Source organism: Heteronotia binoei, chromosome 1 (assembly GCF_032191835.1).
Source record: "Heteronotia binoei isolate CCM8104 ecotype False Entrance Well chromosome 1, APGP_CSIRO_Hbin_v1, whole genome shotgun sequence".
NCBI classification, from domain to species: domain Eukaryota; kingdom Metazoa; phylum Chordata; class Lepidosauria; order Squamata; family Gekkonidae; genus Heteronotia; species Heteronotia binoei.
In genome coordinates this window covers 9,091,238-9,101,017 of record NC_083223.1, presented here as the reverse complement: position 1 = coordinate 9,101,017, position 9,780 = coordinate 9,091,238, and positions in this window count along the sequence as shown.

The window sequence follows — 9,780 nt, the reverse complement described above, 5'->3', positions numbered from 1 at the left end:
TCCGATATTGCCAAACTCGCTTAGTATAAGAGCCACATAGAATAAACATCAGATGTTTGAGAGCCACAAGACATGATGGATGATAGATAGACAGACAGACAGATGGATGGATGGAAGTGGAAAGAATGCAACTTTAAATGCATTCTCCAAGCTGCCGGCTTGCAGAAATGATTTAAAGAAGAAGAAGAAGATATTGGATTTATATCCCGCCCTCCACTTCAAAGGGTCTCAGAGCGGCTCAGAGCGGTGTCTGTTGTGGGGGAGGAAGGTAAAGGAGATTGTGAGCCGCTCTGAGACTCTTCGGAGTGGAGGGCGGGATATAAATCCAATATCTTCATCTACCTCACATGGTGTCTGTTGTGGGGGAGGAAGGGAAAGGAGATTGTGAGCCGCTCTGAGACTCTTCGGAGTGGAGGGCGGGATATAAATCCAATCTCTTCATCTACCTCACAGGGTGTCTGTTGTGGGGGAGGAAGGGAAAGGAGATGGTGAGCCGCTCTGAGACTCTTCGGAGTGGAGGGCGGGATATAAATCCAATATCTTCATCTACCTCACAGGGTGTCTGTTGTGGGGGAGGAAGGTAAAGGAGATTGTGAGCCGCTCTGAGACTCTTCGGAGTGGAGGGCAGGATATAAATCCAATCTCTTCATCTACCTCACAGGGTGTCTGTTGTGGGGGAGGAAGGGAAAGGAGATTGTGAGCCGCTCTGAGACTCTTCGGAGTGGAGGGCGGGATATAAATCCAATCTCTTCATCTACCTCACAGGGTGTCTGTTGTGGGGGAGGAAGGTAAAGGAGATTGTGAGCCGCTCTGAGACTCTTCAGAGTGGAGGGCGGGATATAAATCCAATATCTTCACCTACCTCACAGGGTGCCTGTTGTGGGGGAGGAAGTTAAAAGAGATTGTGAGCCGCTCTGAGATTCTTCGGAGTGGAGGGCGGGATATAAATCCAATATCTTTTTCTTCTTCTTCTTCTTATTATTATTATTTTGACTTCGGGACACCGTTTAAAAGTTTACTTGTACAATCCGACCTTTTTATTAAGGTTTAACGAATGCTGGGACCTTTCCCTCCTCTCATTTCTCACAAAGGTGTATTAAAAGAGGCGAAAAAACCACTCTGGGGGTTTTCCCTCGCCACACCACCCTTTTCTAACTTCTTAGTTTGTATAAAACACTTTTGACAAGTCTCGGGGAAGGATTGCGTTACGTTGTCGCCAACCTTCAGGTGGGGCCAGGATATCTCCTAGAATCAGGGCTTTTTTTAGAATTTAGGGTTGTCAATCCCCAGGTGAAGGCAGGGGATACCCCGGTTTGGAGGCCCTGCCCCCGCTTCAGGGTCATCAAAAAGTGGGGGGAGGGAGGGAAATGTCTGCTGGGCACTCCAGTATTCCCTATAGAGATCGATTTCCATAGGGTATAATAGAGAATTGATCTGCGGGTATCTGGGGCTCTGGGTTGGTTGTTTTTTGAAGTAGAGACACCATACATGCAGCATAGCATCCAGTGCCTCTCCCAAAATACCCCCCAAGTTTCAAAAGATTGGACCAGGGGGTCCACTTCTATGAGCCCCAAAAGAAGATGCCCCTATCCTTCATTATTTCCAATGGAGGGAAGGCATTGAAAAGGTGTGCGGTCCCTTTAAAAGTGATGGCCAGAACTCCCTTCTGAGTTCAATTATGTGTGTCACACCCTTGCTGCTGGCTCCACCCCCAATGTCTCCTGGCTCCACCCCCAAAGTCCCCAGATATTTCTTGACAACGCTAAATGTAACCCAAGCCTCAAGAGCTTACAGGGCTGTTATTACAAGGCCTACTGTAAGCTCTTGGAGGAGTGGCTACATCAGTGGGGGTGTGGCTTAATATTCAAAGGAGCTCCTACTAGAATTCCACCCCTGATATTAGGCCACACCCCCTGATGTAGCAATCCCTTCAAGAGCTTAGAGAGCTCTCAGTATAGGGTCTACTGGAAGCTCCAGGAGGACTGGCTACATCAGGGGGGTGCGGCCTAATATGCAAAGGAGCTGCTGCTAGAATTCCACCCCTGTAGCCAATCCTCCAAGAGCTTATAGGGCTCTTCGTACAGGGCCTACTGAAAGCTGCAGGAGGACTGGCTACATCAGGGGGCGTGGCCTAATATGCAAAGGAGCTCCTGCTACAAAAAAAGCCCTGCCTGGAATGGATTCCCAGACGAGAGAGATCAGAAAAAGGCTGCTTTGGAGGACGCAGTCTAGGGCATGTCAGGTTCTTCCGTCAAGTCGCTTTGACTTAGGGCAAATCATTTAAAGAATTAATTCAGGTCGATCGTTGGCTTCATCTCAAGCTGCAGAGTCTAGCAGCGCCTTTAAGGCCACCGGAAAGCAGCAGAACCAAGTTCGAGTCCCGCGGCACCTTTTATTCAAGGTACAAGCCAGAGGTGGCCAGACTGTGGCTTGGGAGCAGCATGTGGCTCTTGGTGCTTATTGTGTGGCTCTTGAAACCCCCACTGCCCCATCGACCGGGTTGGAGAAGGCGCTTCTCCCTTTTAACCACTTCTTCAAGCCAAGCCAGCTGGAGGCTTAGAGAATGCATTTAAAGTTAAAATTTGCTTTCTTTCCACCTCCCCATCTTCCTTCCTTCCTTCCTCCCTTCCTCCTTCTTCCCTCCCTCCTTCCTTCCTTCCTCCTTCCCTCCTTCCTTCCCCTTCCTCCCTCCCTCCTTCCCTCCCTCCTTTCTTCTTTCTTTCCTCCCTCCCTCCTTCCTTCCTTCCTTTCCTCCCTCCCTCCCTTCTTCCTTCCTTTTCTTCCTCCTCCCTCCTTCCTTCCTTCCTTCTTTCTTCCTTCCTTCCTCCCTCCTTCCCTCCCTCCCTCCTTTTTTCCTTCCTTCCTCCTTCCCTTCCTCCTTCCTTCCTTCCTCCCTCCCTCCCTCCTTCCTTCTTTCTTTCCTTCTTCCCTCCTTCCTTCCTTCCTCCTTCCTTCCCCCTCTTTTCTTCTCCCTCTCCCTCCTTCCTTCCTCCTCCCTCCCTCGCTCCTCCCTTCCTTCCTCCTCCCTCTCTTCTCCCTCCTTCCTCCCTCGTTCGCTCCTTCCTTCCTTCCTCCTCCCTCCCTCCCTTCTTCCTCCCTTCTCCCTCCCTCCCTTCTCTCAAACATTTGCCGTTCATGGCTTGCAGCTCTCAAACATCTGACATATATTCTGTGTGGCTCTTATGTTAAGCAAGTTTGGCCCCCCTGGTATAAGTGTTCATGTGCACACACCCTGTGTATCCAAAGAAGCATTCGTGCGCACAAACACTTATACCTGCAATATAGGCGTGCTCTTGCCATTGCGAGAAGAAAGGAGGAGCAATCCTATCTGGATCTTCCCACCTGCGTGCAAAGACTGAAGGGTCTCCACGGTTTGGCCTGGCAGTTGTTAGTATTATTTTTTTGTCCCCTCTGGTAGAACTTTGGATCGAACATAGGGAGATTTTGCATCGTTCTGGGTCGTTTCAGTCCAAATATCTCAAAGCTTGGGAATGCGGAAGAATAACCCGCCTTTAGCTTCCAAACCAGGGGTGTCAAACATGCAGCCTGGGGGCCAAACCAGGCCCCCAGAGGGCTCCTATCAGGCCCCCGAGCAACTGGCTGTCATCTGCTTCCTTCTCCCTCTCTCTTGCTTCCTTCTGCATCTCAGGTTTTTTTGCCAGGCATGCTCAATCGAACAGGAGATACAGAGCAAAACCTCTATTTTCTCCATTGGCTGAGGCTCCTCCCTTGGGGAGGAAGGGGGGGGGAGGAAGGGATAGCTTGCTTTCCCAGGCTCTCTTAATCGCACAGCAGAGCTACTGAGCCAAGTCTCTCTTCCTTCTATTGGCTGAGGCTCCTCCCCCTCCTGGTCCCCTGGAGAAGGAAGGAAAGAGCCAGAGCTTCCTTTGCTGAGTTCCCTGGATCCCATGGAAGTGATGGTATCGCTTTACTCTGTTCTGGTAAGTGTCAGACATTGTAACTTACCTTAAAATGTACCTTGATCAGATGTGCTCTCTTGCCCTAACTAACGCCATTTTGTTTGCTGTTACTAACCATGAGAATAAAGATCTGCATTTCAAACAGAAAGGGACAGTTGCAAACCACAAGGAGGAATTCCTCACTTGGCACCAGCAGGCGCCTTGAGCCTTTGAAGATGGCATGCCCCAAGGTAACCAGCGGGGTTCCTTCCCTGGGAACGAGATAAGGGGAGTATGGGAACAGACAATTGTCTCTCAGGGTGTGAGAATGATTTTATTGTTTTGCTTTCATGTGCTCTACAAAATACAAAGCGTAGCCTTCGAATGTATCAAACTCAATCTGCTTCTATCCCAGACCACTAGTTCTCAAATAAATGGATTAATTTTGAAACAAAATGGTTAGTTTTCATTTGAACTTCCAAAGTCTGACAGTAAGACCTCACCTGGAGTATTGTGTTCAGTTTTGGGCACCACGTTTTAAGGATATAGACAAGCTGGAGCGGGTCCAGAGGAGGGTGGCAAAGATGGTGAGGGGTCTGGAGACCAAGTCCTATGAAGAAAGGTTGAAAGAGCTGGGCATGTTTAGTCTGGAGATGAGGCGGCTGAGAGGTGAAAGGATCACCATCTTCAAGTACTTGAAGGGCTGTCATCTAGAGGAGGGTGTGGAATCGTTTTCTGTGGCCCCAGAAGGTAGGACCAGAACCAATGGGTTGAAATCAAAGAGTTTCCGGCTCAACATTAGGAAGAACTTCGTGACCTTTAGAGCGGTTCCTCAGTGGAACAGGCTTCCTCGGGAGATGGTGGGCTCTCCTTTATTTGGAGGTTTTTAAACAGAGGCTAGATGGCCATCTGACAGCAATGAAGATCCTGTGAATTTAGGGGGAGGTCTTTGTGAGTTTCCTGCATTGTGCAGGGGGGTTGGACTAGATGACCCTGGAGGTCCCTTCCAACTCTATGATTCTATGGGAGATATACAAAGAAAGCACCTTTAAGACCAATAAGTGCTAATGTTTTAAGCATGTTTTATTTTAAGTTCTTTTTTTTCTTTTTTTAAATTAAATTGTGTTCATCTGTGTCCTTTATAAAGGTTATATCTCTGCTACCTAATCTTAAATAGGTACACACATGACCCGGCCCGACATTCGATTCGGCCCTAACAACAAATGAGTTTGATGCCCATGTTCTGAATGCTAAGCATTCATTGCGGCTTTGATGGAAATGGTCATCTCATTAAAGGAAAGGACATTGCGTCTGTAAGCACGTCTGATTTCAGAAACTACACAGGGTCAGCCCTATTTGGAGGAGAGGGAGAGTGGCTCAGTGGTAGAGCTTCCGCTCAGTAAGCAGAAGGTCCCAGGTTCAATCCCCGGCATCTCCGCCTAAAAAGGGTCTAGACAAACAGGTGTGAAAAACCTCAGCTTGAGACCCTGGAGAGCCGCTGCCGGTCTGAGTAGACAATACTGACTTTGATGGACCCAGGGTCTGATTCAGTAGAAGGCAGCGTCATATGTTAATATGTTTGGGGAGGGACGGTGGCTCAGTGGTAGAGCATCTGCTTGGGAAGCAGAAGGTCCCAGGTTCAATCCCCGGCATCTCCAACTAAAAGGGTCCAGGCAAATAGGTGAAAAAACCTCAGCTGGAGACCCTGGAGAGCCGCTGCCAGTCTGAGTAGACGATACTGACTTTGATGGACCCAGGGTCTGACTCAGTAGAAGGCAGCCTCAGATGTTCATATGTCCCGTAAGGAAGTTTAGGGTTGTTACACAGAGGCAGGCAACGGCAAACCGCCTCTGAACGACCCTTGCCTTGAAAACCCCACAAGGGGGCGCCAGACGTTAGCTGATCCTTGACTGGGCTTTCTACCACTGTAAGCTATGGCGATTCCTGCCCTTTACCAATTAAGGGCAGATTCTGTCCTTTACCAATTAAGGAGGAAAACCCTCCTGGTGCAGGGATTGGCTGGATGCTTCCCGTTGGTCCAATCCGACTGTTCCTTTCCCAGAACTTGAAACCTCTCCCTTTCTGTTTCTAATGCTAGACCTGCAATCAATAAGCTCTTCCTACAAGCAGGCGTGGAATTCTAACAGGAGCTCCTTTGCATATTGGGCCACACTAGGGTTGCCAATCCCCAGGCGGGGGCGGGGGATCCCCCGGTTCGGAGGCCCTCCCCCCGCTTCAGGGTCATCAGAAAGCAGTGGAGGGAGGGAAATGTCTTCTGGGCACTCCATTGTTCCCTATGGAGGACTAATTCCGCTAGGGAATAATCGAGAATTGATCTATGGGTATCTGAGGCTCTGGGGCCCTGCTTTTTGAGGTAGAGGCACCAAATTTCCAGCATAGCATCCAATACCTCTACTCAAAATACCCTCCAAGTTTCAAAAAGATTGGACCGGGGAGTCCAATTCTATAAGCCATCAAAGGAAGGTGCCCCTTTCCTTCTTTATTTCCAATGGAGGGAAGGCAGTCCCTTTAAATGTGATGGCCAGAACTCCCCTTTGGAGTTCAATAATGCTTGTCACAACCTTGCTCCTGGCTCTACCCCCAATGTCTTCTGGCTCCACCCCCAAAGTCTCCTGGCTCCACCCCCGAAGTCCCCAGATGTTTCTTGAATTGGACTTGGCAACCCTAAGCCACACCCTCCTGATGTAGCCAATCCTCAAAGAGCTTACAAGGTTCTTTTTTTGTAAGCTCTTGGAGGATTGGCTACATCAGGGGTGTGTGGCCTAATATGCAAAGCGGCTCCTCCTAGAATTCCACCCCAGCCTGCAAGTATTCGTACAGCCAAGCTTGCCGGATCTTATCAGATCTTGGAAGCTAAGCAGTGTTGATCCTGGTGAGGATTTGAATGGGAGACCGCCAAGGGATTGTGGGGTCGCTACGCAGAGGTAGGCAACGGCACACCGCCTCTGGACGTCTCTTGCCTTGAAAACCGTACGGGGTCGCCATCTATCGGCAGTGACTCCGCAGCATTTCACAGACGCGCGGCATTCGCGTGACAAATTGAAACTGTTTTCCTGCGGAAAAGCGGGCAGGAATTGTTACGCCGCGTGAGGGTTTTTAAAAAAATAAATCAATGCTTGTAAGCTTGAGCAAAACATACACCTAAGCCGCGTTTCCTCTATCACTCATTCGGCATACCTACTAATTTGGACTAATTAAATTTCTGGTCTTTCTGGCTTGTCAGTCAGAATCATCCAGTAGGAATGAAGAAATTCTAGGGCTGGTTTGGTATGAACTTCCCTTCCTCTGCTTCCTCCTATGAAGCCTTAGGAGAATCGGGGTGTCATCGCAATCGACTGCTTTTTAAAGAATCTAGAATGTCTTGCTTCTAATGCACCTTTAAGACCAACCAAGTTTTGTTCAGAACGTAAGCTTTCGTGGGCTCCCTAAGCACACTCCATCGGGTATCGTGGGCTGAAATACAAGCCGTTTGTTGATTAAGTATGCAGACAGATCACATGGTAAACCAGTGTGGCTTGGCCATTGGGTCTGGAGAGCTATAAAAAGTAATAAAGTCCTCTGCCAACTGGTGTTTCTGTAAATCTGGCTGAAGAAGTATGTCCTCATTCATGCAGGTATTTCACCAGCATGGTAGAAAAGGCAACCCCCCCCCCCCCCCCCTGTTTTCTGTATTGATGATGATAATATTGGATTTATATCCCACCCTCCACTCCGAAGAGTCTCAGAGCGGCTCACAATCTCCTTTCCCTTCCTCCCCCACAACAGACACCCTGTGAGGTAGATGAAGATATTGGATTTATATCCCACCCTCCACTCCGAAGAGTCTCAGAGCGGCTCCCAATCTCCTTTACCTCCCCCCCCCCCCACAACAGACACCCTGTGAGGTAGATGAAGATATTGGATTTATATCCCGTCCTCCACTCCATAGAGTCTCAGAGCGGCTCACAATCTCCTTTCCCTTCCTCCCCCACAACAGACACCCTGTGAGGTAGATGAAGATATTGGATTTATATCCCACCCTCCACTCCGAAGAGTCTCAGAGCGGCTCGCAATCTCCTTTCCCTTCCTCCCCCACAACAAACACCCTGTGAGGTGGGTGGGGCTGAGAGAGCTCTCATAGAAGCTGCCTTTTCAAGGACAGAATCTCAGAGCAGCCTACAATCTCCTATATCTTCTCCCCCCACAACAGACACCCTGTGAGGTGCCTGGGGCTGAGAGAGCTCTCACAGAAGGTGCCCTTTCAAGGACAGAATCTCAGAGCGGTCTACAATCACCTATATCTTCTCCCCCCACAACAGACACCCTGTGAGGTGGGTGGGGCTGAGAGAGCTCTCACAGAAGCTGCCCTTTCAAGGACAGAATCTCAGAGTGGCCTTCAATCTCCTATATCTTCTCCCCCCACAACAGACACCCTGAGAGGTGGGTGGGGCTGGAGAGGGCTCTCACAGCAGCTGCCCTTTCAAGGACAACCTCTGCCAGAGCTATGGCTGACCCAAGGCCACACTAGCAGGTGCAAGTGGAGGAGTGGGGAATCAAACCCTGTGAGGTGGGTGGGGCTGAGAGGGCTCTCAGAGCAGCTGCCCTTTCAAGGACAACCTCTGCCAGAGCTATGGCTGACCCAAGGCCATACTAGCAGGTGCAAGTGGAGGAGTGGGGAATCAAACCCTGTGAGGTGGGTGGGGCTGAGAGGGCTCTCACAGCAGCTGCCCTTTCAAGGACAACCTCTGCCAGAGTTATGGCTGACCCAAGGCCATACTAGCAGGTGCAAGTGGAGGAGTGGGGAATCAAACCCTGTGAGGTGGGTGGGGCTGAGAGGGCTCTCACAGCAGCTGCCCTTTCAAGGACAACCTCTGCCAGAGTTATGGCTGACCCAAGGCCATACTAGCAGGTGCAAGTGGAGGAGTGGGGAATCAAACCCTGTGAGGTGGGTGGGGCTGAGAGGGCTCTCACAGCAGCTGCCCTTTCAAGGACAACCTCTGCCAGAGTTATGGCTGACCCAAGGCCATACTAGCAGGTGCAAGTGGAGGAGTGGGGAATCAAACCCTGTGAGGTGGGTGGGGCTGAGAGGGCTCTCACAGCAGCTGTCCTTTCAAGGACAACCTCTGCCAGAGCTATGGCTGACCCAGGGCCATGCTAGCAGGTGCAAGTGGAGGAGTGGGGAATCAAACCCAGTTCTCCCAGATTAAAGCCCGCACACTTAACCACTACACCAAACTGGCTCTCTGTATTCTGTATGATGGTAGCACATCCAAACGTTTTAAAATTGTTTTTATGTTTATGTTTGTATTGTTTATTTTATCGGTCACACCAATGTGCTTGTGTCGACCCTCGGTCTGTGAGCCGCCCTGAGCCTGCTTTGGCGGGGAGGGCGGATATAAATTAAATAAATAAAAGATTCAACAGTTTTATGCATAGTACACCACAGACTTCATATGTTCAGGAATGTCAAACTCGTTTGTGATGAGGGCCAGATCTGACATAAATGAGACCTTATCGGGCCGGGCCACGTGTGTCGTAAAATATAATGCCAGGTAGTGGAGATATAAGCTTTATAAAAGATGCAGACAAACACAATTAAAACATGCTTAAAACGTTAGAACTCATTGGTCTTAAAGGTGCTTTCTTTGGATCTCTCCTGTGCAATGCAGGGAACTGGGCAAAAGAAGCTCTGGCTCTTTCCTTCCTTCCCCAGGGGACTGGGGGAGAGGGGGAGGAGCCTCAGCCAAGAGAAGGAAAAGAGCCTTGGCTCCGTAGCTCTGCTGTGCGATTGAGAGAGCCTGGAAAAACAAGCTCTCCCTCCCCCCCTTCCTCCCCAAGGGAGGAGTTTCAGCCAATGGAGAACAGAGAGACTTTGCTCTAG